Source organism: Arvicola amphibius, chromosome 4 (genome assembly GCF_903992535.2).
Source record: "Arvicola amphibius chromosome 4, mArvAmp1.2, whole genome shotgun sequence".
In the NCBI taxonomy this organism is placed as follows: Eukaryota; Metazoa; Chordata; class Mammalia; order Rodentia; family Cricetidae; genus Arvicola; species Arvicola amphibius.
This window is the reverse complement of record NC_052050.1, coordinates 74,574,225-74,600,656: the sequence shown is the minus strand read 5'-3', so window position 1 is coordinate 74,600,656 and position 26,432 is coordinate 74,574,225. Positions and strand designations below refer to the sequence as shown.

The 26,432-nt window shown below is 44.9% G+C and overlaps 1 long non-coding RNA gene across 3 annotated transcripts in view; it reads right to left on the bottom strand.

The window, feature by feature from the left end:
• Window positions 1-217: 217 nt before the first annotated feature.
• The window catches only part of LOC119812955, a 32,200-nt gene continuing 5,985 nt past the window's right edge, over window positions 218-26,432 (bottom strand). For 2 of the 3 annotated variants that reach the window (XR_005285137.1, XR_005285138.1), the window contains exons 2-4: window positions 21,489-21,620; window positions 3,067-3,120; window positions 218-2,571 (exon numbers count right to left, since the gene is read on the bottom strand). This is a non-coding gene — a long non-coding RNA (uncharacterized LOC119812955). The remainder of the gene's footprint in view (window positions 2,572-3,066; window positions 3,121-21,488; window positions 21,621-26,432) is intronic. The other variant, XR_005285139.1, reaches the window with a different exon arrangement.

Below are 26,432 nucleotides of genomic sequence, written 5' to 3'. Positions count from 1 at the left end.
ATGTGTCAGGTTCCCTGGAGCTGGAGTTATAGATGGTTGTGAGCCACTCAGCATGTGTGCTAGGAACCCAGTAAGAGTCTTCTGGTTTAACTGCTGGGCCGTCTCTAGCATGTGCATACACACACCTTTTTAATTCCCCCTCCCTCCCTCTCCCTCTCCCTCTCCTTCTCCCTCTCTCTCTGTCTCTCTCTCTGTCTCTCTGTGTGTGTGTGGGGGGGGGGGGCAGCAGATGCTCCATGTGGGTAAGAGGTCAACATTTGATGTCAGTCCTCACCTTCCACCTTGTTTGAGACAGTCTCCTGTTTTGCTGCTGTGTGTGTAGGGCTAGCCGGCCTGTGAGTTCCAGGGATGCTGGTCTCCATCTTCCTTTTCACCAAGGAGCACTGACTGCAGAGGGTGTTACTGTGTTCAGCTTCCCATAGGTTCTGGGAACTGAACTCAGGACCTCATGCTCGTTCAGCAAGCACTTTCCCCACTGACCCAGGAATCTGAAACCTTTTAACTTGGGGTGCATATCTGAAACCGGTGTGTTTTCTCCATCCTTTGGCACACCCTTCCAGCAAGCAGTCTACCGGCCTCTGTTGATAGAGTCAAGTACTCCCCTGAAGCTTTTCTCAGTGAGTCACACGCTTGCCAAATGGATTTTACCTTTACTCTGTCTGACCGTTGCAGCCACACCCTCTAACTCATGAAATCTCCCTGCTTCATTTTGCATGTCATGCTGGCCAACAGAAACCTCTGCTGTTTGTTTATAGTGAAAATCTACACCTCTATGATGACTATACACCGGACGGCTCAGGCCCCTTCATGCCATTTAACATTATCCTGTTTAGCTGGGTACAATGGTGCACGCCTATAACTCAGGCACTCGGATAGAAGCAGGAAAATAGAAAGTTCAAGGCCAGGATGGGCTAACAGAGTGAAATCCTGCTGTTCTATCAATCACCCATACATTTATCTATACGTACACACATACACGTATATACACACATATTACATAGGAACTGGGGGTGTTAGAGCAGTTGTCCTGCATAACCGAAGTGCTGAGTTCAATTCCCAATACTTCATAAACCTGGTGAGATAGGACATGCCTGTAATCTCAGAACTTGAGATGGTAGAGGCAGAGAAATCAACAGTTTAATAGCAAGTTCAAGGCCAAGCTAGGCTATATGAGACCCTGACTCAAAGAAAAAAATGAAAAAATATCCATTTTTTATTTGGAACTAGGGGCAGGGCCATTCTCGTTACTCCTTTTGGTTCATGTCTCCTGCTGTAGATCTGAAGAGGTAACCTCAGGAAATGCAGCCAGCCTTCATGTGCACACAAATGGCCTCGACTTCCCCGCCTCTTGAATCTGGTTTCATCTTAGCAAGTGCTTAAAGCAACAGAACAGAGAGGAAGCAATCCAGGATAACACAATTAAGCCCTGGACTCTCTGATATTGGCTTTCCTAGAGCAGCCGCCATGTTAATTAGTGAGAACCTGCCAGACACCAAGGGCCATCTGTCCCAGCTAGCCTGCTGGAAGGTTAAACTGTGTGTTTGGAACACAGGCTAGGTTCTACAGCCGACCTTGCCTTCTTACCTCGCTTCTAGGGCAACTAGCTCCTAACTGGAGAAGGCTGAATTTAATGAATAACTTTTGTATATTTTTAAGAGTAAGCGGGTCAGGCGTTTTTCCCTTTTTCCTCCCTCAGAAAGGAAAGTGGAATCTGGGGGGCTGATGGTCAGCTCAAGTACGTCCAATCGGCTTGCCATCTGAAGGACTACAGCAGGGTTCTTCAAAAAGCCCTGCCCCTAACTGAGAGGAAGGGTTGGCTCTCAAGCCTGAGAACAGAGAGTGCTTTGAGCTCTGAATACTAAGTATAGTTCAAAAACGCAACTCATTGGAAAGGAGAAAGGAAAATCACAGGTTTTACAACAAAGTCACTTTTTAGGTTCTCAGAATCTCTTGAAAAGACCTATTTTACTATTTGCCTGGCAAACTTGAAGGATTTTTTTTTTCCTTTTTTGGTCCTGTCTACTAACCACAGGTCTCTGTGGGTCATCACTCCTGAAGGAGTGAGCTGAGCTGCCTTAGCAGGAAAAACCAGTCAAACCAGGGGAAACGTGATGCAGATGGCAGCCCTGGCCCTTGGAGACCTTTATGGAGAGAGTTGGGTGCGGTGTGGGTGGATGGGAGTGGTGGAGAGAATGGAGAGACGTTCGTTCTCTTGCCAAGACTCTGGGCGTGAAGGCAGTGGAGGTGAAGCTCAGTGGTGGTGGAACTTGACCCAAATCTGAGAATCATGAATAACTGCAAACAGGAGACCAGCCAAGACACCCTGACCCCCGTGAAGAAATACAACCACCTAGGACTGGCAGCCCCTCAAAGGAGGCCACTCAAGATGGCCGCCTGCTCTTCCATGCTTGGCGACCGTGCAAATGTACAGGGGACTTGGGGGACTGAACGAGAAGGATGGCCATTGGAGAGTCACCAGAGCTCCCAGTCAGGTGGTTCCGGTACGGTGCTTGGCAATGAAGAAAATTCTCCGTGGCAGGTTTCTTCAGCCCGTGATTTGGAATGTGATGTCTGCGTGAAAGTTAACAAGAGAAATTGAGACTTGGTATTCTGGGCTTAAGCCATTTCCCAAGCTTTCTAATTGCGCCTTCCAGCCCCACACACTGAGGTCAGGGAGAGGCCCAGCAGCTGTCGTTTTGGCGTCTCGTGCTCTCGGAATGGGAATTCTGATGCAGTCATGGGAAAATGGGAGCGGAGCTTCTGGCAGACAGCTCATCACCAGTACTATGGTTTCACTGTTCCCTCCGTTCCACTGCTCCACCCATTACAGGTGGTGGATGAAAGAATTGGTCCCTCAAACATTGGTGCTGGCTGTGGTCTTCCTCAGTAGCCTTCCTTCCCTAAGGTCGCTGGTCTATAAGAACTGATTCCTTCTTTCTAAGAACAACTCACCAACATAACCACTCTCTGGGCAAGGACCTTGCCTATTTCAAGTGTATTATACAAGCAGCAGCCTAGATTTGGGGCAGTCTATCCAGAAGTCAATTATCCTTATTCCTTTCTTACCTCGACAATGAAGACAGATGTAATGGTTCTTATTGATTGTCAACGTAACAGGACCTAGAGTCACAGAAGAGACACACACGTCTTTTAGACTTATTTAGGAAGGATTTCCTACATTTAGGTGGGACGACTCACCCTAAATGTAGGAAGCCCCATTCCATAGGTTGGGGTGGTGTACTGTATCTAAAGAGGAAGTGAGTTAAGTGCCAGCATTCACCTCTCTGCTTCCTGATGAATGAGCAGTTGCCTCAAGCCCCTGCCACCATAACGACCCCACCACAATAGGAGATACCCTCAGACTGAACCAAAACAAACCCTGCCCTTCCTTTGTTGTGTTTGTCAGGGGTTTGTTGCAGCACTAAGAAAGGCAGCCAACAAAACAGATGCCAGTGGACCTTTAAATCGGAGGAATCCACAGCTCCTGATAGCTTGCTTTTCCCGGTTTCTGAACGGCAAGCCTACCCATTTGTTCTCTGGCCCCAGTTCTACCATAATGCATAGAGTAACAGCAGAGGTTGCTACATACCAAGCCACTGCTATTTCTCCTTCCTCCACTTTAGCAAATCTTTCTGCAAAGGCACAGACCTGGCAAGGTGCTCAGCCAAGTTTGTCCAAGGTCACCCCGAGAGTGAATGCCCCAGGATCCATCACCCCATGCTTGCTCTACAGCGCACATCACACACAACGAGATTGGCGCTGATGGTGATCCCCCCACCACCATCAACAGCATTATCTTAATTATCGTCTTATCATCATTTGTTGGGAGCTTACCTTGTGGACGTGAAGGGGGCGCCCTTCATGATGGGTCACCCTGCTATACTGAAGGACAGGACAGCGAGAGAAACGCATATAAAGTATTTGGTTTCAGCTCTGTCTGACACAGTACTCTTGGGACTGCAGACTCCAAGAGGCAGAGGAAGTTATCAGATTTGTGTTTAGGTTTCAAGAAACAAGAACAAACGGCCTTGTTAGAAATGTGATTTGGACAAAATGGGAAGCTCTGAAGGAAGCTGGGGGAAAACCCAGCAAGGGCTGTCGATCTACACTTGTGTCTCAACTCCCCAGCTGCAACATTCTTAGGCGGTAACATTACCTAGGTAATAGGTCATACAGCCTATTACCAAGCAAAGAAGGTTGAATTCTTTCTTGTTTATTTTTTTGCTTTAAGTTTTTGAGTCTCTGCAGTCCAGCCTGGCCTTGAACTTACTCTGTAGCCGAGGGTGACTCAGAACTCCTGATCATTTTGTCTCTTCTTCCCAGCTGCTAGGATTAAAGATGTGCACCACCATGCCTGGCTTATGCAATGCTGGGGTTTTGTGTGTGCTAGGTAAATGGTGGGGTGGGGTGGGGGAATTAAAAGGAAAGGAAAGGCCATGACTGCTCCTAGGTATGGTAGAGGAGGAAGTTTATTGTAGATAAAAGGGAGAGCATAGCCAGAGTCAGGGACATCTGGGAGAGTCCAGAGTGGATGTGACCAGACTGAGCTGGGCCATGTAGGGAGAGGGGGAGGAGAAGGGAGAGGGAAGAGAGAGGAACCAGGTGCAGCAGCCAGGAGGCTAAAGGTACAAAAAGGGCAGGTAACCAAAATGCCTTGATTATATAGGGAAGAGCCTCTGGGGGAAGGGCAGCCCAGTCCTGGGCTGGAGACGTCAGGGTAGAGGGCTGTGCATGCCTGTCATACCCTGTAACAGGTAGGGACTGAGGGATGCTGGGAGAACCTAGTGGCCAGGTTGGCTCTGATGTGTTAAATAGGCATCTCAGCTGTTTGCCCTGAGTTTGAAATGAAGCATCAACATAACACTACCAACTGAGCTGCATCTCCCACCCAATATATAAGCTCCTGCTGGCCAGCTCTTAACACAGGAAGGCTAGACAAAAGTCAGACTAGGATGTTTGGGATTTGTAGTTGAATTAGGGAAGAGGGGTTTTCTAATTTCTATGGACTGTCTGGGGAAAGAGGAATTCTAGTGTCAATGTCTTCCCATTGGGGAGAATGACAGAGGTGAAGGGCGTTTGGGAAAAGCACCTTAGCCTAACTCCCGACTCCATTTTACCTGTTGGGTGAAATAAAGTTCAGGTCCCCAAGCCCTGGGGGAGCTGAGAACTTTCCAATGGCTGACCCACCTCCTCCCTAAACCAGAGAAATAGTCGTTATACATCTTTAGTTCTTTAGACACATTATGACTGTTCCCAGCAACAGAAAGAAGAAATGAATCCGATTGGTTGGACTGAGAGGCTTTCATTGTATGTCGATTGACGATGATGGAACACTCACAGAAGCCCCCCAATCTCTAAGTCCTGATTGGTGAAAATCGTAACTGCAACTTGGCAGCAAATGTTTGTGAACTTTATGCTTATAAACCCCACTTCTGCCCCCGCTTGGAGCTGTCGGGAGAAACAGGGCTCCCAAGTCCTTGTCCTGCAGCCCTGATTGATCAGCCACCCGCCTATGTGGTGCTTTATTAAAATCTTAGGAGCCGTAAGTGTTCTCTCTCCTTCCTCACGGTGCATAACCGGCTGGGTGTAACAGAGGGTACCTTCACTTTGGAGTACGCTCTGCTGAGTCCAAACACGAGTACTGTGTCAAGAGCTAAGCATGCATTCATTACCGCAGTCAGTCTCACAGCCACCTACTGAAGTCGCCCTTGTCACCCACATTCTCCACACAGAGAAATCACACTAGGTTGCCCAGAATCGCTGACTAATAAGCGAAAGAGCAAAACTCAAGGACTCGGCAACTCCAAAACCGAAGCTTTGACCTTCTGTGATTCAGTCTTCCTCCCACAGGCAGCTTCTATCCAAACAAGCCCTACCTGCACCTCCTCGGTCCAGTCCACCCACCTCTCTAGGTTTCTTCTATAAGCCACACAGCATGCTGAGTCAATCGGAGAACATAACCTGCCTAGAGACGCCCTACTCCTGTATGCCTGAGTCCCGTTAACAGGATCTCTTCCTCTCTACCCTATGCAAACCATCGCACAGAAAATCAAATGAACCCTGAGCTCACTTGGGAAACCTTCCCTAATCCTTTCCCCAGACTGGGTTTGTGTCCTCTCTGTTTTCCACCAGAACCCCAGGCAGTCTGTAGTCACCGTCATAGTGTAAGTCTGCATTTTCCTCTCGTTTGTGTGTGTACACGTGTGTGTGTATGTGTGTGTGCACACGTGTGCGCGCATGCATGTGTGTGTGTGTAAAATGACATTTATATTTTTATATAATTGTATTATGTTACAATTTATATAAACCTATAAGCTAGTACATAGCTTCTATTGGATAATAAGTGTTTTTAGATTTGCATTTGCTGTTAATATTAAATTAAATGCTTACCTGGACGCACTACACATGGTGGGGTGGGCCAGTGGGATGACTCAGCAGATAAAGGTGCTTACTCTGCACACCTGATGGCCTGAGGTTGATCCCCAGAACCAACTCCACAAGGTTTTCCTCTGACCTCCACACACACACTGTGGCATGCATGCACCTGCACTCACTCACACTCCCAAAATAATAAATTAAAAACTCTTAAAATCTTTATTTAAGTGTTACGTACATCTTTGAAATAATAGGTGAAAATGATCAGCTAATTCAACCAATATCAGAAAGTCACTGAAAAAAAAGGCATCTTAGGGAAAATTTAGTTCTCTATGTACCACATATGTGCCTGATGCCCACAGAGTTCATAAGAGAACATCAAATCCCCCAGGACTTGAGTTAGAGATGATTGTGAGCTGCCATGTGGGCGCTTGGAATCAGATCTGGGTCCTCCAGAAGAGCAGCCAGTGATCATAACTGCTGAGCCATCTCTCCAGCCTCCTCTATAAATTTGGATCAACAACAGGAAAGGAAATAATACCAACTGTGCAGAAAAGGCAAACCCTCAACTCTGTGGCTTGGGTCATTTGTTTGCCAATAAGTTTACTCAGGTTTATGTGGCTATGTGAGGCTCCTCTGAAAGAAAGCTTATGGAAATGCTTGACATACAGAAAACATTATAATAAATTTCTGTTTTGTTTTCTGCAGAGCCTGGGACAATGGATGCACAGTAATTACCATTGAAATAAGTTAATGTTGAGACCGGAAAGATAGCTCAGCAGATAGGAGCACTTGCTACTCTAGCAGAGAACCTGGGTTTGCATACGAGCACCCACATGGCAGATCGCAATTATCCATAACTCCAGTTCCAGGGGGTGTGACGCCCTCTTCTGAGAGGCACCAAGCAGGCACAGAGTGCATATGCACACATGCAGGCAAAACATACACACATACACACACACACACACACACACACACACACACACACACACGGCGTGGTGTTGTATAATATATTTTGAGAAGACACTGCATCAAAAAAAAAAAGTTAGTGACCAAACTCTTCATTTCCTAGTTGAACTACCAGCAAATAGTAAATCACTCAAGAGTCCTTCTGGTCTATAAACTCCCGACAGAAACATTTTTTTGTCCCTAGCACCAAATACAGTGCCTGGTCCATAAGTGGCCCATGAATGCTTATGGGAGGAAGAAAGGGGAGTGGGGAAGAAAGTCTGGTGGTATGCAACAGGAACAGTTAGAAAGTCGGGGTTGGTGAATCCGCAGACTTTCCCAGGTCTGTGATGGTGGCACTGGATGCTGGAGGTCAGAGGCTCTCACAGGGTGGTCCTGAGTCAGCATCAGCCACCTTATGAGAGATGCAGATTCTCAAAATCCACCCAGACCTGTTGAATCAGACAGTCTAGGGTGGGGCCCAGCAATCTGCCCTCCTAAACCCTCCAGCTGATAATGATGTGTGTCAAAGTGTGACAACGCAGTTAGGAGACTCATTCTCCACTTACATCTGATAATACACTTGATGGAACAATCTATTTAGAAATCTGGTGTACATTATTATTACGTTTCTTTTTTTTACTAGTTCAAAATATTTATGCTACAAAAGGATGTGTGTATACAAGGTACATCAATACAATAATTATGTACTCTCTATTTCAAATCAGTTGCAAGAAGCCGGGTGTTATGGTGCACGCTTTTAATCCCAGCACGCAAGAGACAGAGGCATATGGATCTCTACAAGTTCAAAGCCAACCTGGTTCACATTAACAAATTCTAGGCCAGCCAAAGCTACATGGAGAGACCCTGTCTCAAAAAAGAAAGAAAAAAGCTACAAGAGGATTTTAAATGTTTTTTATCATAAAAATGATAAGTATTGGTGCTAATTGATGTTAATTACGTTGATTTGATTATTGTACAAAGCACATGTTTTGTTATATAATTTAGAGAAGATCACATGGCCAGCAAAGAATAGACCCAGGAGCTGCTTCCACATGCTGCAGACATAGTCTGAGAGACTAATCAGTGTGCTACACAGTGATGCTATTTCAAAAACAAATCATCCATAACTAACAGATAAAATTATTATTTTTTTACAGAGAATTTCATATTTCCTTCCAAGTGGTAAACACAAATATATACCTTCATGTATATAGATATATGCACAAATATAAAACATCAATGAAAATATTTAAATATATTTCCATCTAAATAGTTTTCCTTTTGTTTTACATTTCTAACATTTAAAATTATAATATAATTTTTGTAAATTTTGGTTTTTTTAAGACAGTTTCACACTGTAGTCCAGGCTGTCCTGGAACTTTGAGGCTCAGCCTACCTTCAAACTCATGACATTCTTTAAGCCTCAGACTCTGGAGTGATGACATCTCAGGCTTAATCCACTGCAATTGATCTGAATTTTAGAAAATTGGGTCATATACTGCAAAGCTTAATTCTTTTATAAAGTAATAGATTACAAATTCCAATATGATCATTTAAAAATGATTTTAGTGGCTGTACTAAAACTATTCTAAATTTTAGCTTATTTAATTTCATTATGCTGTATAACTAGACTATATTCAATGTTTTTTAACTATACTGACCATCTCTGCATTTAAACAGTTATGCTCACTGTCTACTTTCAATCTGTGCTTTTTTTTTTCTGAGAGAAAACTGATCTCAGGTAGCTCAGACGGGCCCTGAGCTCTCTGTATGATGAGGGTTGAGCATCGACTCCTGTCCCACTGGCCTGCAGCATCTGAGAACTGAGATTAAAGCATGCACCACCGCAGCCAGCCTCTGACCACTCTTCACCATGCGGCCGCATGAACAGCAACCCTCCCAACAAGACCTGCACCCTATAAATGTTTTCACTTTAATAACTTAAGATGGTAAAACAAAATTACACCCTGCCGCCCAGCTTGCATGCTACCTGATGATTGCACAGATCATTTAAAAGTTCTCTGAGAGATAATTTTATTAGCTTTATATTTAGAAAAACCACTGGTACCAAGTCATGATTGACTTGGATGCAGGATGGAAGGACAGAAAAGCAGAAAGAGGTTGAAATATACCTAAGAAGAAAAACAAAGCTCTCCCTGTATGTAGCTTCTTTCCAGGTCTAGAATCCAGCACACAGCAAATAAAGGTCTTTCTAGATTCAAGACATTGCTCATGGCCAAAGAGAAAATAAGTACAAGACCCAGTGAACAGCTGAAAGCATAAAAGAAACTAGAGGAAATGGGAGAAAGCCTCTTGACTTTCGTAGAAAGGGTCATTCGCTGCATCTGAAATGGGCCTGGCTGCCTCCCAAATACATCTTCAAGGAACTTGCAGGAAACTAAGATATTTAAGCCACAGAGAGGGGCCTGTGATATCTGCTATAAGCTAAATATAACAGGAACTGTGTGTCTGTGCTTACTACGGTGGAAAGGAGGGGTGTAACTTGGCGAATCCAGATCAACCCAGAGTCCTTCCTGAGCCAAGTGCTTTTGGGAGGAGACAGTTGGTGGTGTCAGATGTTTTGAGACAACGCCCCCCAGCAATCCCTACCCCCGCAATGGGGGCAACCCAGACGATGTATCGTTTAACAGTTTCTAGAGTCAAAAAATGTGATAAGCACATGGTGCCTACCCATCTCGAGTAAACAAATGTTAAGCAGGCAACTAGAGAACATAATTGTTAAAATAGATGCGCACTGCCAGAAGCTAGCAGGCCTTTTGGTGTCAGAATTCGAGGAGATCTTTTCTCTTGTAATTATATCGTTCGTGTTCTTGCCAACGCAGGATTTTGTACAGTGGAGAGACAGGTTGTGCCGGCAGAGCTGATCATTTGGATCACGTAATTAAACCTTACAGCAAGCCAACTGTTGAGTCAAACACTTGAGGATCCCAAAATGCCGCAACTGGGAAGCCTTATTCAGCAGCAAATCTCAGACTAGTGTTTCACAGAAGAGGAAATGAAAGCCAAAAAGATGAAGTGATTTTTTTTTCCAGAGTGGCAAAGCAGACCTCTGGCACAGCCAGGGAGAGAAAACAGCCTTTGCTTTTACATTTACACTGTGAGACCATCCATCCAGTTACCCCTGCCTTCTTGGGTGGCACTGTCACCCACACACGCCCCATGTCTGTGACCTCATCTGTAGTGAGATCTCCTTAGACCATCAGCAAGTACGTGTTATTTTATTAACTTTTGCAATCATTTTATTTGTTTTATGTGTGTGTGTGTGAACATACCTGTGGCATGACTTGCAAGAGGTCATCAGAGGATAATTTGTGGGAGTTGCTTCTACCCTTCTACCATGTGGGTCACAGGACCAAACTGGGATCATCAGATTTGACAGTGCGTAATTTACCACCTAAGCCACCGGACATATTATTTTAATAAACGCTGCTTACTGCCTGAGCAGGCCTGTGCTGAGCATCCACTTATAAATGCTTTTCTGTAGGTCAGTGTTCTAAATACTGCAAAAAAAAAATGGATGTTTTGTAGAGAAGAGGGTAGGAAGCCACTAAAGACACACACAAGGGGATTCCATCGACTGCCACTGGAGGAAACATCACAATGATAGGACAAAGATGTCTGGGTATGAAGGATGCAGCTTGGAAGCAGAGCATTCATCTGCTATGGAGAAGGCCCCAGGTTCACGCTCTGGGATCAGATCTAAAAGGACTTCAGTTGGGAAAGAAAATAAGTGTATAATTCCCAAGCCATGTCCAGAAAAGATGGAGTAAGCAGTTTCTTCCCTGACTCCCCAGCTGGCAGAAGGTAAGAAAGATGGAGCTTTGCAAATTTAAATAGCAGGAGATCAAAAGCAGAGGTACCACCCAACCAGGACCCTGAGTGATTGACAAGCACTGGAAAGGAGGAGCCAGGAAGGTGCTGACCAAGCTGTATGGGAAGATACCTATCTGATCATCCCATGAAAAGAGCTAAGTAGAGAGACAGGGCAAATATATATATATATATATATATATATATATATATATATATATATATATGGGAAATATATGCACATAACTTTAAAAGAAATGCAAATGACTTCTAATGACTTCTAAACACACAGTATGTCCATCTTAAACCATGATTGTGACACACACCTGCAATCCCAGCACAGGAGGCAGGAGCAAGAAGATAATAAATTCAAGGCCAGCTTGGATTACCCAGTAACTGAAGATTACATAACTTAATGACTACATGAGATTGGAGAGAGAGGGAGAGGAAGGGAGAAAGAGAGGGAAGGGGTAATAGAATTATTAGCAAAACATCCAAAGCATTGGCATGTTGTGAAATACTGTGCAGAAATAGATCCTTGCATTCATCAATGGTGAGAAGCCAAATGGTAAACTCCCACAGAGGAGAACCAGCCCTTGATACAGAATTCTCATTGGCATTTTTTACTTTGACCTCCAAATCCCACTCCAGATATCTATCCCAAATTTGTACATTACAAGGATAGGAAAGGTTATATGTACTGTGTCAAGTATGAATTGGCACTGGCTGGTGTCTCAGTTTGCTTTCTATTGCTGTACTGAAACACTGATCAAAAGCAACGGGGGGAGGGAGGAAGGAAAGCATTTATTTGGTTTGTATGCCTGACCACAGTCCAACATTAGAGAAGTCAGAGCAGGAACTTAAGCAGGAACCTGGAAGCAGATGCTGAGCCAACTCCATGGAGAAGTGCTGCTTACTGGCTTGCTCAGCCTGAATCCTTATACAACTCAGGACCACTTTTCCAGGGGTAGTGCCACCCACAGCAGGCAGGGCCCTCCCACACCATTCGTCAACCAATGCCTCACAGACTACTTGCCTACAGGGCCAACTTGACGGAAGCATTTGCTCAGTTGAGGTCCCTTCTTCCCAGATGACCCTAGCTAGTGTCAAGTTGACAAAAAGCAAAACACCAGACCAACAAAATTGAAACAGTAAAAAAAAAAAAATAGAAACAATTAAGCTGTTCATTATAGGGAGTTGGCTGAATAAATAACATGTGTGTGTACTCCAGTGTCCTTAGAATGTTATAGTTCTCAAGGTACAGTAACCGATAAGAAATCAAGACAGTGAAAGGTGGTTTTATCCAGCTGGTTCAAACACATTTACACTTACATATATATAGTATATGCATGTATATATATTATATGGCCACATATATGATTATAAATACTTAAAAACAGAAATGCCTGTTGGAAGGAAAAACAGGGCAGAAGGGGCAAAACTAGTCTTGTGAATGCAATTTGGTTTTGAGATTTAACTTTCATCCATGCCAGCATTTTGCTGTTGTCTTTTGGTGTGTGTTTCTTTTTTCAGGCTACTCTTGGAACTAATGATGATCCTCCTGCCTCGGCCTCCTACAGATTATAACCCAGCTTTAAAATTTAAAAGACAAAGTAATGGCGTCCTGGTATCTTTCGTTGTTGAGAGTACTCATTTTTGAGGTCCATATGGAAGACACACAATAGAACATAGTATTTATTTAAAGTGACTTAGCTAAGGAGATGGAACTATCTTTGAAAGAAGAGTAGCAATGAGCTCATGATCCTGTTGGAGTGATGGGTGCATGGGGATTTATTATAGTTTTCTATTTTATGTTTGAAGGTTTCCACAAATGAAAGCTTTTAAGGAGCTGTTGAGAGGATTCCGTGGGGGAGAGGCACTTGCACGGGAATCTTAGTTTGATTCCTAGTAACTACATGGTGAACTCCTATAGGTTGTCCGCTGACCTCCATACATGCCCCAACATGCTCACTCGCTGGCTGTATCCCTCTCTCTCAAAATGAGTGTAATTTATAAAAAAAAAAAAAAACTAAGTCTATAAATACGTGAATGAATGAATGGATGAATGAATGAAAACACCATGCGTCCCAATGAGCTAAAGCAGATGGGGAAGACTAACATCCTAAAATCAGAGAAGCTAGATTGTTCGAGAATGCTCGCAGCCCTTTAGAGGACCTATCTCTAGTTATAGTCACTGGATGAAAAAAACTAATGAAGTGAAAAGGAGGACATGATTGCTCCTAGGTACGGTGGAGAAGAAGGTTTATTGTGGATGTGAGCATTGCCAGAAGCAGAGACGTCTGGGAGAGTCCGGAGTGGACATGACCTGCAGACTGAGCAGGGCCCTGTGAAAAGAGGGGAGAACCAGCAGACCGAGAGGTCCAAAGGGGCAAAACGGGTAAAGGATGGGGGGTAAAAAGGGACAATGGAGTAAAAAAAAAACCAGTGTAGCCAAAATGGCTGGATTATATAGGGAAGAGCAGCTAGGGGAAGGGCAGCCCAGTCCCTCATCTGGAGAGTTCAGGGAAGGGGTGGGGTATGCCAGCCAGGAAGGAAAGCCTTGTAACTGGGAAGGATGGAGGGTACTGGAAGAACCTGGCATCCAGAGTCCACTTCAACATGTTAACAGATGCGTCAGTTAGTCATTTGTCCTGGGCTGAGACCTAACAGTCATCGAATATCCATTGCCTTCCATCTTTATCCAGTCCAGAAGCTGGAGGAGAGCAGCAGGGCCGCCACATTTACAGCAAAGGAACCAGTCCCCACGATGCCAAAACCACAAGCAGGAAAGGACGGGAGGCAGACCAGCCTAGGACCCGGTTTGCCCTTTCCCTCGCTCCGCCCTGGCTGTTAAAAGGGAGGGGCGGGTAGAGGGGAGTCAGGAAAGAAGGGTCTCAAAGGCTAGGGATATAGCCTGGTGGCACAGAGGTGACCTAACATGCTTAAACCCCTAGGTTGAACCTCAGCCTCACCCAGAGGGACAGAGGGGAAAGGGAAAGAGGAAGGGAGGGGAGGGGAGAAGAGGCGGCTCAGGTAGTCCAGACTAACTCATGTGCCCAAGGGTGACCTGAAATTCCTGATCATCCTGTGTCTACCTCTCAAGGGCTGGGATCACATGGGTGTGCCTCCACAGTGTGCTTCGGCACTGTTTAGTTTTAAAACAAAAAGCACTTAGCAAGGCCCTCCTCCCACGGAGTACTTGTGGTCACATCTGTTCAGTTTTACAGCTGTGAACACCCCCTCTTCATCCCTGTGATGCACTCTGACAGCAGCAGGAAACTAAACAGAATGGGGGGAAACATGTATGAGTGTGTGTGTGTGTGTGTGCGCGCGCGCGCGCGCGCACGTGCCTGTGTGTGGTGTGCATGTGTACAGTGTGCCATGTGCATAAGGCAGAGGCAGGTGGATCTCTGTGAGTTTGAGGCCCAGCCTGGCCTACAAAGCGAGTTCCAGGACAACCAGGACTGTTACACAGAGAAACCCTGTCTTTGCCGCCCAAGCACTGGGATTAAAGGCATTCACCGCCCGGTTTCTATGGCAAACTAGTGTGGTTACTGAAATTAAAGGTATGTGTCACCACTGCCTGATATGTAAGGCTGACCAGTGTGACTGTTTTACTCTCTGAACTTCAGGCAAGCTTTATTTATTAACATACAAATGAAATATCACTGCAGTGTGGTGTGAATGTAGTGTATGTGTGGTGTGTGGAATGTGTGGGGGATGTGTGGGGTGTGTGGGGTGTGCGTGGTGTGTGTGCGGTGTGTGTATGAGGCGCATATGTGCGCAGTGTACGTGTGTGCACGGTGTGCGTGTGCGCAGTGTGTGGGGTGTGTGCATGGTATATACCTGCGATCATGTGTGAGTGTGTGTGCATGTGTGTGTGTGGTGTGTGTATATGATTGTATGTGAGTGTGTGTGAATGACACATGCATGGGTGTGTGTGATCATGTGTAAGTGCACGTGAATGTGTATGAGCATGCATGAGTGTGTGGTGTGCGCATGTGTATATGATAGTGTGTAAGTGTGTGTGTGTGTGTGTGTGTGTGTGGTGTATGAGTTCATGTAAAAGTCAGAAGACAACCTTAGGTGCTCATCCTGAACCTTATTTCAGGCAGAGCCTCTTTTTGCATATGTCACACAAGAGCTGGTCCACAAACTTGTAGGGAAAATCTCGTCTTCACAAACCATCTTATGACAGGAGCACTGGGCTTGCAGACGCGTGTCACCCCACTTAGCTTTAGCAGGGATCTGGGGATTGTAACTCCGGTCCTCATGCTTACCACGGCAGGCCACCTCCCCAGCCCATGCAGTCATCCACTGCTGAGGTTCCAGGCTCCCTCCTGCAGCAGAGGGGAACCTCCTCAGACAGGACAAAAAAGCAGAGTATCTCAAAATACCACAGATCCTTTTAGTTTGTAGAGTCTGTTTTTGTTCTATTTCACCTTTCACTATTCTTTTTAATGACAGAAGGAAGTGGACTCCATTTCGTGACTCCATCAGAACACATAAAAATTCAGGCACATGAGGCTGAAGCCGTCGGCCCGGGGTGACACTCTCCAGGTGTTCATTAACCAAGCTCCTGGAATGTAACTTCTCCATCTAGATTTTTACCTCCTCATCAACATTAGGGAAGAGCTCGTCCCTTCCAGAAACACCTGGACATTACTGTTTTTTTCCTCTGGCAATAGATCACTCTGAGAGAGGGGTCTGGCAAGAGGGAGCCCTTCCTCTCTTTCTTCAGTAAACTGCCCAGAGCACAAGAATTCAGTAGAATGAATCTACTGAATCTTTTGGTCTGATCTCTCTTCCACGAAAAGACTAAAATTTGCCTCTGAGGCTTCCCACGTGCAGTTACCTAAAAAGACAGAAGTCAGGCCAACACACCAGATCTGGAGGAGATTGACATTTCCAATCTCTGATCATATGCATATAGTGAGTGCACTGTTTGTATATGATAAGTACAGCAAACAACACTGTTTTATTGCTTGAATTTGGTCCCCACGCATTAACTTCTTACAGACGAATGTTTAAAGCATACCATTCCCACCCCCTTTCCTTTGGGGCAAAAGCTCAACTCTACATAGTCCAGTAGTCTTAGCCAGACTGAAAGTCACTCTGTTACTTGGCTGGCCTCAAACTCTTTATGACATTCTTAACCTCAGCCTGCTGAATGCTGAGATTATAGTTGTGAGTCACCCAACCCGAACAAAATGCTAGAGCTTTGTACTGGTCTCTGGGTTTATTTAAGTTGTTTCACCTTTACAGGACTAAGAACGGAATCCAGAATCTTGCTCAGTCTAGGCAAGTTGTCTACCACTGAGCTAACATCTTCTGCTTGTGATAATACTGTTAATATCCCATTAGCTTCAAAAAGATACTAGTAGCTCTAGGTTTTCTGGGTATCTGAAAGACCTAGAAGACGACATCTCACGAGAGGAAGAAGGGGGAGATGTGGTTCTAAAAGCTACAATTATTAACATACACTTCCATCTGGTGGCCGCTCACTATGCCCTCACTTGGCCCATTTATTAGCCCATTTGACTTGTGCCTATATATTTATTAACCCTCATCACATAACATCCATTTCACAGGTAAGAAAACTGAGGCACAGCCAGTAAGTAGCTGTGTGTACATTTCTGTTGTTTTTAAGAATCAAGGAAGGATATATATAGCCCTGGCTGCCTTGGCTCTTCATGTGTAAAACAAGCCTCAGACTGGTGTTGATTCTCTGCCTCCACTTCCCAAGTGCTGAGACCATAGGCACATGCCACCACACCAAGCTATGCTCACGCTTTACTGAAGGTAGAAGCTGAAGGCAGTTTCAGAATCTCAGATAAATCAAGTAAAATTCTATAACAACGTGTAACTTTTTTGTGGTTAAAATGGAAGGCACCTGGGAAGAAACATTCATAGGGGAAGTTCTCTTTTGGAACTCTCTAGATCCTCATCTTGCCACTCTGCCCTTATTCGCCTGAATTTCTGCCCTTTTCACCGCTTTCTAGAACAGTCCATTCTCTGTACAGGGACTATTCTTGCCCACGGCCATCCCTCTTCTTGTACTAGGTAAAATGTCACTGTGAATCAAACTCAACGCCTGAGTTACTCCATTTAAAGTAACATCCAGATTTCTCAGAGAGGTTAGTATTCCAGTTGCCTGACTTCTTTGGTGCCATTGATGGAGGAGAGTTATCTGTCTATATTACTTTCATTGGTTAATTAATAAAGAAAACTGCCTTGGCCCTTTAAGAGAACAGAAAATTAGGTAGGCGGGATAGACAGAACAGAATTCTGGGAGAGTTGGGCAGCCGCTTCAGGCAGTCTCCACAGTGAGTCTCCATGATGCTCCTCTCCGAGATGGACGCAGGTTAAGATCTCTCCTGGTAAGCCACACCTCGTGGTGCTACCCAGATTACTAAATATGGGTTAAAGGAAGATGTGAGAATTAACCAATAAGAGGCTGAAACTATGGGCCAGGCAGTGTTTTAAAAGAATACAGTTTCCGTGTAATTATTTCGGGTGTAAAGCTAGCCGGCGGCTGGGTGGCGGGACGCAGCCCCGCCGGTTCACACTACATGCCATTGACACTTAGCAACAATTAAAGACCTTTTCTTCCCACCCTGGTCTGTCTGTAACCATTAGGTCATATTTGTGTCCCCCAGAGATTAACATCGCCAGAGTCCAGTGACCCTATAGTGACCTGTTTGGATGGGGAGAAACATCTAGAAAAGCTGCGTGATGTCTCTCTTTCTCAATGAGGCAGCTATTACTTTGGGCTGCTACTATTATTTGGCTCACTAATTCTTCCCTACAAATCAGGTTCCCTCGGGCACACCATTTTCCTCCCCGTAATTCCATGAGGTGGCAACTAGAGCTGAGGAAGGCTTAGGCTTTAAACTCATCATAGTGTAAGTGAAGCTTATTCAGATTGTTGTTTTGATATAGGGTATCATGAATTCAGGCTCACCTCAAATTCCCCACTATGTAGCCAAGAATGACCTTGAACCTTTGATCCTTCTGTCTACCTCCAAAGTGTGAGGATATAGGCATGTACCACCATGCCAAGTTTATGGGGTGCTGGATATCAAACCCAGGGCTTCATGGATGCCACGTAAGTACGCTGTCAATTAAACCATATATCATTTAAGCCAATTAAGCCCAGGACTTCTTTAAAGAAAAAAAATAAGAAAAGAAAAGAATACTCCTTCCTCAGTCTAAGCAATCAATAAAAGGTCGTGGTGGAGGTACTCCTTAGTCACGCTCTAATCCAGACACCCAAGGTTTTTATTGGGAGTTGCCTAAGGGCCTAGTTGTTATTAAACAATGTATAACTACTTTCTTTGAGCCAAATACCAGGCCTTGGCCTTTGCCCAGATAAGTGGTAAGAAACCTCATGTTAATGTTTTATTGGGGTAAACATTGCTGTGGTTGTTCCCCCAGAAGGGTAAATCACTCACTATAAACAAGCCAAAGATATTTCTTCTGAATGAAAGCGACTCACACTGTTCACGGGGCCCAGAAAAACAAACTTTCTGATGCACATTTACACACACACACTCCCCGGTTTCAATCTAATAATTCAGAACAGTGATTAGAGCTGGCGTCATTACCTGCATTCAGTAGACCAGGAAATGGAGCTGCTTAGAGTCAAGCGACTGGGCAAGGTCATTCAGCCGGTTAATCCAAGAGCAAAGCTTATTTTCTGGCGTCCTAGGGCAAATCTTGCCAAAGCATTGAGTTTGCTCCTTTCTGTTGTAAAGTATTTTACAGTTGTCCCTCTACTGTATGATTCAAAGGCATCTTTTAAACCCTCTTCCATCTCCATAAACACTCTATGTGTAAGGACTTTTATTTTCCCCGCCTGAAAGATAAGGAAAATTTGCAGTTATTGGCCCATGTGCGCCTATATAAGTGTGCCCTTCAAATGCTTCGGTGTGTCTGGTACGGTGTTACTGAAAGATTACAAATCCCAGAACAATCTCTGAAACAAACGGCCTCAAAGTGGAAAGGGCAAAGGGTGGTAAGATAAGCTACAAGCCAGCAGTCATGTTATTATCCTTGACGCTGGGAATAATGACTGAGCATGAGCAATTCATTTTCAGCAAGGCACCAAAACAATTCATTAGAGGAAAAAAAATAATAAGCTCGGTAAGTGGTGCTGGGACAGCTGGACATCTTCAAGCAAAAGAATGGAGTCCTCTTCTACAGAAATCCAAAAGTCATTGCATGTGCTTAGAAACTTAGAACGCTAGAGACAGAGGCAGGAGGATGGCAAGTTTGAGACCAAACTAGACTACAGAGCAAGATTTTGTCAAGAACGGGGAGAAGGGGGAAGGAGGAGGAAGGAAAAGTAAAGAGGGAGGAAGGAGAGGGAAAGGAGGAGGAGGAAGGAGAAGGAGGAAGAGATGGAGGAAGAAGAAGAAGAAATCATAAACAAGTCATTGAAATGGACCATCTGAATGTGAGAACTACATCTATGAAACTCTTGGGAGAAAAGGTAGGACTTAGATAATGTCATAAAGAACGGATTTTTAGACATGTCATCAAGAACATAAATAACTGGGACTTTGATATAGCTTAGTTGTGTTTGCCTAGTACACACAAGGTCCTGGGTTTGATTCCTAACACTACATGAACCAAGCATGCCTATCTATAATCCCAGCAATCACAACTCTCAGAAGGTAGAGTCCGGAGGATGATACATTAAAAGCCATGCTTGGGAATTGGAGTTATCTTAGGCTAAAGACGTGTGAGAGTTAGATCTATCCTTCTATCATGCGGTCTTAGAGATGAAACCTAACTTAGAAACAGGCACCTTTACCTGCTAAGCCATCTTCCCAGCCCTGTTTTATTATTTTTTAAAGTAAGCATCATGCAGAGCAGGATCTCAAAACCTACTTATGTGCAGATATGTTTGCTTATATCTGTATGGACAAGAATAAAGGGTGGGAAAATCCAGTGACTTTTTTTTATCAAAATTGCTAAAGAGGGGAGAAAGCATTAACTTTTGTGTGTTTTGAATTCTCTCTCTCTCTCTCTCTCTCTCTCTCTCTCTCTCTCTCTCTCTCTCTCTCTCTCTCTCTCCCCCCCCCCCCCCAGGATTTCTCTATATAGCTTTGGAGCCTATCCTGGAACTCGCTCTGTAGACCAGGCTGGCCTCGAACTCACAGAGATCCACCTGCCTCTGCCTCCTGTGTGCTGGGATTAAAGGCATGGGATTAAATGATCCACCACCACCCGGCTTCGATCATTCCCACTTTGAAAGTGACTGTACTGGTCCTTTCGCTTTTCATTCTCCTTTCCCACAATTCTTTATACCTCACCTCAGGAAACCACAGTGCTAATTTTTTTTTCACCTCAGCTCTTCCTGTTCTAGCATTTTGAACAAATAGAATCATAACTTTTGTGCCCAGTTGCTTTTGCCCATTAGTCCAGGTTGTTGCTTATCTTTGTAATTCATTCATTTATCTTGCCGAGTCAGATTTCACTCAAATGATGCAAGCCACTCTGTTCATCTAAACCCTGCTGATGTACATTTTGGGTTGATTTTGGGTTTTTGCTATTGTGAATAAAGTTGCTAAGAATATTTTTCCATTATAATTTTTATATAGCTTTTCATTCTAGGTAAATACCTAAGAGTTGAATTTATGGATTAAAAGCAGACACACGAGTATGCTGTATTTATTATTGAGATAATGAATAGACTCTTCTATGGAGAGGAAAAAGGAGGACTGAAGTGTAGTTCAGTTTGTTGAGGGCTCACCAAGCACACAAAAGGTCTTAGGTTTCACTGACAACAATGCAGAAACAGAGTGTCACAGTACCTGCCTGTAATCATAGCACTTGAGTGACAGAGGGAGGAAAATTTTAAAAACTCAAGGTTCTCAGCTACCTAGAGAGTTGTAGCCACTGCCTTGAAAAGAATTTTTGATGGGAAGAAATCTCTATTAAGGATTTCGATTGTTATAACATGTAATAAAATATTCTATCTTTTTTCTCCCAGTAGGTATTTGGGTCTCTTAGATCTTCACTTTCCTGGCCAGGTCCATGACCCAATGGCCTCTGAGGTGGATCATAGGAAAGGGACATTCCTAATGGTATGCCTGCCTGAGGGAAATTAAGCTTCATCAAGAGACTCGTGTAACATCACAAACCCCGCCAGCAGACTAGGAAAGCAGTTTCACCACACAGAGGGCTTGGCAAGCTAGACCGTACACAGGAGGCTTGTATTCTATAATCATGGGGTGCCACTGCAATACATACTTAGCATTTAAAAAGAACAAGGGAATAAGTTCTGGGACCAGTGAAGTCAACACATGAAGAAGCAGCCTTACCTCTGGGAGGGTGTGTAAATGCAATGTGAGCCAAGTTTCGGTGGCTTACCCGTCTAAAAAACCCAGCTGGTACCGTGAAAATACATCCTCAGTAAGTCCTGATAGCATGAAGACAGTCTCAGGAAGCACTGCCTGGAGAGAAATACAATGTGGGTGTAAACGAAAATGGGCACCACAGATAACGGAGAAAAAGGATGTAGACGACAGACCTTTGTGGTGTCTGTTGTTCTGGTGGCCCACACTCTCAATCTGTTGAGCTTGTCCTGAGAACTGGCCTTGAGTCCTACCTAACCCAGAGCAAAACCACAGAAGCATCTGTCCTTCCGGATTTGGGGAGGAAAACCTGAAGGGTTAAATTTGAGCTCTACGTGTCTTGGGAAATAACTTAAGAATTATGTACTGCTAGTAACATGATCTAATTTACAATCAATCCAAGAAAGGTTATGGATACCCAGACTGAGGGGTGCTTATAAATACTTCAGAAATCTCGAGAGATGAACCGTGACTAAGATCTGCATCAGAGAGGAAAAGCCAGAGGCCTCTCTCTACCCTCATCTAGTAGCAAGAGAGGAAACCAAGTTTTCCAAGGAGTCTGAACTGTGCGGAGAGAGGCCTTCTGTAAAGGGACGGAGGGTCCACAGTGGCCCAGGAAGTAGTGATGGAGATGTTAAAAGAAACATATGAGGCTGGGATACACTCAGTTGGTAGAGTGCTTGCCCAGTGTGCATGAAGCCCTAGGTTTGAAGCCCAGCACTGCTCAACAGGGCAGGTTTATGCACACCTATACTCCCAGCACTTGGGAGGTAGATGTAGGGGGATCGCAAAGTCATCTTTGGTTACATACTCATACCCTAGCACTCAGGAGTCTTGAGACAGAAGTATTTGGGTCTTGGGACTAGTTAGGACTACATAGAAAGAAAAAAAGAAAGAAGGGTGACAGAAATATGAAAAATAACAAGTCCTTAATCTGATGTGCAAAACCCTCCCTGTTGTGCTGTGAGCAAGATGACTCCATGGACAAAGTGTGTGCTTGCCACTCATGTCTATCAACCTGAGTTCAACCCTTGGGACCCGTGTAAAGGTTGAAGGAGACTTCTACATGTGTGCCATGCATGGCATATATATAGCCCCCCACACAAACATCATACATGTAAAAAATAAACAAAAAATGCCCTTTTAAAAAGTCTCCAGGACTGGAAATATGGATTAGCAGTTAAGAACGTGTACTGTTCTTCCAAAGCTCAGTCCCTGGCACCCATGTCAGCTCTCAATTGTCTATAATGCCAGCTCATCTGGCCCCTGTGAGCATTGCACTAATGTGAACATACTCACAATTTAACAAACAAAAGAAGCTGGCTGGTAGTGGCACCCTTGGGAGGCAGAGGCAGGCAGATCTGTAAGTTCGAGGCCAGTCTGGTCTAGAGAGCAAGTTCCAGGACTGGCTGCATAGCTACTGAGAAACCCTGTCTTGAAAAACCAAAAAGTGAAAGGAAAAGGAAAGAAAGAAAGGAAGGAAGGAAGGAAGGAAGGAAGGAAGGAAAGAAAGAAAGAAAGAAAGAAGGAAGGAAGGAAGGAAGGAAGGAAAGAAAGAAAGAGAGAAAGAAAGAAGTATTTCATGTTGGGATTCCTTCAGTCAGTCAGCATAACAGCATGATTTGAAAGTATGGACAAAACCTTAACAAGGTGCAATTCCCAGTAAGGTGGGCAAGGTGAGACAAACCAACATATAGAAAAGCAAACACGGGCCGGGCGGTGGTGGCGCACGCCTTTAATCCCAGCACTCGGGAGGCAGAGGCAGGCGGATCTCTGAGTTCGAGGCCAGCCTGGTCTACAAGAGCTAGTTCCAGGACAGGCTCTAAAAAAGCTGCAGAGAAACACTGTCTCGAAAAACCAAAAAAAAAAAAAAAAGAAAGAAAGAAAGAAAAGCAAACACGGTAACGATCAGAGTAAAGACATTGTCCTCCAAAACCTGAAGACTCAGGGAAGGAGTCTTAGGGGTTGCTAGAACCATGAAGGAATGCCCCCTGTCAGTAGAATGTCCCCCACAGCAATCATGGTGTCGAACCACTCTCTCCCCACCCTGTCTTTTGCTCTCCCTCTCCCCAAAACGGCAGGAACTTCTGGGAGTCCGAAGCCATGATACTTGGGCCCTGAAGCCCGCACAAGTCAGACTGACATGAAGTAGAGCAGAGGGTGAGTTGAGCAAGCAAAGAACCATCAAGTCCCCAAGCTCACCTCTGCCCGTCCTCTTCTCTCCTTCCAATCCTGCAGGACCTCCTCTCAGGTCCCAGAACAAACTAATCTCCACCATGGGAGGTCTTGCCACAGACCGCTCTCTCCGCCTGGACACTTCTTCCATTCTCACTTTCAGATCATCTTTCCCTCCTGCTTTAAAGGTCACCCTGCCAGAGAGGCCTTTCCTGGGCCCCACGCCTACTCGGTCATCTAGACGGAGTACCACCCTGCGTTCTCTCGCACCATCCAGTTCTCTCCTCCACGGCATTCCCCAGGGCTTGTGATGACAAATTGGCCCTGGCGTTATTAGTTTAGCGTCTGAATTCTCCCCAAGACAGCAAGCTCCATGAGAACAGGAAGCGGGTCTGGTTTTCACTGTACATTTTTTTCCCATGGAGATAAGTTCCTGGATGAATATTTATTGCAAGAGTTAACAAAATTCACCCAACACCCTCTCGCACCTCAACTGAGATGTCTAGATATAAACAATTTAGCAGTAATAGACCTTGTCTTTAATGGGAACTTTTTTTTTTTTTTTTTTTTTTTTTTTTTTTTTTTTTTTGGTTTTTCGAGACAGGGTTTCTCTGCAGCTTTTTTAGAGCCTGTCCTGGAACTAGCTCTTGTAGACCAGGCTGGCCTCGAACTCACAGAGATCCGCCTGCCTCTGCCTCCCGAGTGCTGGGATTAAAGGCGTGCGCCACCACCGCCCGGCTTTAATGGGAACTTAAACCATGCCAGGTGCTATGGTAGAATTTTTTTTAAGATTTTAAGGTTTTACGTGTGTGTGTGTGTGTGTGTGTGTGTGTGTGTGTGTGTGCGCGCATGCCCATGAGCACATGTGGGAGTATAAATAACTATGGAGGCCAAAAGGGGTCATCAAATCCCCTGAAACTGAATTAAATGCTCTAGACAGTTACGAGCTACCTGATTTGGGTGCTGGGATCCCAACTTGGGACCTCTGGACTATGGGTCATCTTCTCATCCCCTACGGTGGAAGTTTAATGTAGGTCAGTCCATTCATTTCTCACAGCAAACCCGAGGAGTCCAAGACTCGACTTTACAATGAGGGTAATCCCAGCACTCGGGAGGCAGAGGCAGGCGGATCTCTGAGTTCAAGACCTGCCTTGTCTACAAGAGCTAGTTCCAGGACAGGCTCTAGAAACTACAGGGAAACCCTGTCTCAAAAAAAAAAAAAAACCAAAAACAAACAAACAAACAAAAAAAACCCAATGAGGGTGCTAAGACCTAAGTTACATTTAGTTACCACAGCTCTGTCTTAGAGAGCAGGTGTGGATGCCACAGGCGCTACATCTGTCCTTGGCGTGCAACCCCGACTCACCTATCTCCCTTCAGTTTGTTTGCTTCCACACCTGTCTTCCATATTGGGCGATGTGGGGGCACACCAGAACTCTAGAGTTAGCTAACAAATTAAGCTGAAGACATTTGAGATTCACCAGCACAGAAAGAAGCTTTCTGGAAACCCCCTTACATGACCTCAAGACAGAAAATTCTGAGAAAAACTGCCATAAATTCCCTTTTTGGGAAGGCGTCTGCCCCAAGGACAGAAACCAAGAGTAAACTGGCCATACAGTCCCTCTCTGGCCAGAGTCTGATGACAACACCAAGACCTGTCACAGCTGTAGAGAGAAGCATCCTCACAAACCTTTCTCCCATAGCAGGGTAAAACCCACTTCCCCTGCCTATGGGTACCTTTTCTCCCTGTTCTCTCCCGACTGAGTTAGTTAGGGATGAGAGCCCAGATTTCTAACTCCTCCCACTCTGCCGAGCACTCCCGTGTGGATGCACTTGACACACAGGAACTCTTCCTTGCCAATCTGTCCTGGCCCAGACTCGTTCACAGGCCCCTGGGTGGAAAGACAACAGAGTACAGAGTAAGGGTTCCCACCTTTACACTAAGTTTTTCAGGTGACAGCTACAAGTGACAGCTATTCCTTAGTCCCACCATGTATTACAGATGGCCCCATAAATGACACAGGTTGACAATCCCAGAAAGAAAACACACCGCCAATTGTTCCTCCCCCAAGTCTTCGGTCACATTCATTGTTTACTAAAGACAAGCTGTCCATCAATTAGTCTTCATGGCATCAGATGCTGCTCTATAGCACTGGGCTCTTACCCTGTAGCATAATTCTTGAGACCTAAGAGAGTTCAGGAGCTAGCGAAGACTCAGTGGGTTTTCTCAGAGTACTTGGTCTTTCCCGAAATCCATCCCTTTTGGTGGGGGCAGGCAGGGGTTTCAGCACAGGGTTTTTCTGTGTAGCCCTGGCTGTCCTGGAACTCCCTCTGGAGATTAGCCTGGTATTGAACTCAGAGACCCACCTGCCCCTGCCTCCCGAGTGCTGAGATTAAAGGCTTGTGCCACCAACTGCCTGGCCTCAGAAATCCCTTCTTTAAAAATGAGTTAGCCAAGGATAGAGAGTTGACTTGGTGGTCAAAGGACCTCGGCTCGATTCCCAGCACCCATATGGCAGCTCACAACTGTTTATAAGTCTAGTCCCAGGGTATCAAATACCCTCTTCTATCTCTGCAGACACCAGACATGCACATGTGCACATATATACATGCAGACAAAAAAAAATTCACACACATAAAAAAATGTTAAAATAAATAAACCTAAAAAACAAAAAGAAACAAGCTAGCCCATCATTTCTGACAACCAACCCAAGCCCTGCATCTGCCTTGGCAGTG